The sequence below is a fragment of the Suricata suricatta genome, chromosome 14 (assembly GCF_006229205.1).
Source record: "Suricata suricatta isolate VVHF042 chromosome 14, meerkat_22Aug2017_6uvM2_HiC, whole genome shotgun sequence".
In the NCBI taxonomy this organism is placed as follows: Eukaryota; Metazoa; Chordata; class Mammalia; order Carnivora; family Herpestidae; genus Suricata; species Suricata suricatta.
The window spans coordinates 58759765-58761155 of NC_043713.1; the positions used below are offsets into that span (position 1 = coordinate 58759765).

Sequence of the window (1391 nt, forward strand, 5' to 3'; positions counted from 1 at the left end):
GAGGTTGGGGTAAGGAACAGGCTCAGACCGAGCTAGGGGCCACCACCGCCCCCCGCCCCCACAGGCGCACAGGTTAGCCTCCCTTCTGGGAGCCAGTAAGACCCACGGGAATTCAGAAGCAAGGGCGGGAAGGGGAAGGCGGTCGAGGATCACCTGGGCCAACCAGGCTTTCCGGGAGCAAGGCGAGCGGGCCAGTGGGCCCGAGGAGGCGGGCGGGCCGGAGCTAGCGTTTGAGATCCTGGAAGCAGCAGCTCTCCTTCCAGGAAGGTCCGGTCCCGCTAGCGGGCCACCGCGCGAGGCCCACGGGGCTCAGAGGAACAAGCCAGAGCGGGGGTCATGCCCTGCACCCCGGAAGCCTCTGCTCAGCGGTGGAGTTGCCGGCCGGCGCCTCGCGCCCTGAGGCGTGGGAGCTGGGAGTGCCGCGCGCCCCTATTCCTCTACAGGGCAGACAGAGCTCAACACTCCCACTGACGGGCTTTGCGGTGTAGACCACTAAGGATTATAGAAAGGACACGGCCCCAGCAGCCTCGGAACATCCCAGGCTGGAGAGCTAAGTTCTGCAAGGGCCGAAGCCTAGAGCAAAGTCCGTGGCAAACGGCGGATAATCCCTGCTGTCACATCACTAACGCAAGAGGGAACTGAGCTGGCAGCAGGTAACCCCCTGCAAAACTCCACAAGGAGCTGCTACCCGGAGGGCTGGCGGGGAAGGGAAAGAAGCTGCGGAGCAAGAAGTGGGGGAGGGGGGGAAGGACCAAGAGCCTGCCTTCTGACCCTCTGACCACTCCCCAGGCCTCCTGCCCAGTCTGCAAGGACAACCACAAATCATCCCCCATACTGAAAGCCCCTTGTTTAACTCAGGCACTGGCTTCCACTGGGCAAACAGTAAACGTGCCAGGCATGGTGCCAGGCACTTCAAATACACAGGAGATGCCCAGACCCTATGTATGCAAGGCACCAGAAATAGCCTGGTGCTGTTTTCCCCCAAGTCACTCTCCCCAAGCCTTTCCCCTTTTCAAGCTGAAGCAAACTGGTGGAGAGAAGTCCACACCAACTTCATGGATGCTGCGCTCCCCCTCTCCATGCATGGTTATTAAGGAGGAAAATCCCTGAAAAATGGTCCTGCCATTCTTCCCCCTCCTGCTGCTCAAAGATTTTGCATCTTTGCTGCAGACTATTTCCACCTGAAACCTTTCTTTGGTTTTCCGTGGAGTTTCTGGCACCTTAATACTCAACTACAAAGTCCTCCCAGGTAGCTGGGATTGACCCTGGGGAAACACTCTAGAGCCCCTCCTGGCGATTACTCGCACAAATAAAACCCTTAGCACAGGTGTGATCTGGAGTCCTCAACCTCTAGCAAACTGCAAAAAGGTGGTCTTTCCTCCAAAGGCCAC

The 1391-nt window shown here is 58.7% G+C and overlaps 1 protein-coding gene across 1 annotated transcript in view; it reads right to left on the reverse strand.

Annotated features, from left to right (window-relative positions):
* PIEZO2 (piezo type mechanosensitive ion channel component 2) overlaps positions 1 to 1391 on the reverse strand; it is a 444879-nt gene that overhangs the window by 440303 nt on the left and 3185 nt on the right. The gene's annotated exons all lie outside the window — the stretch shown is intronic.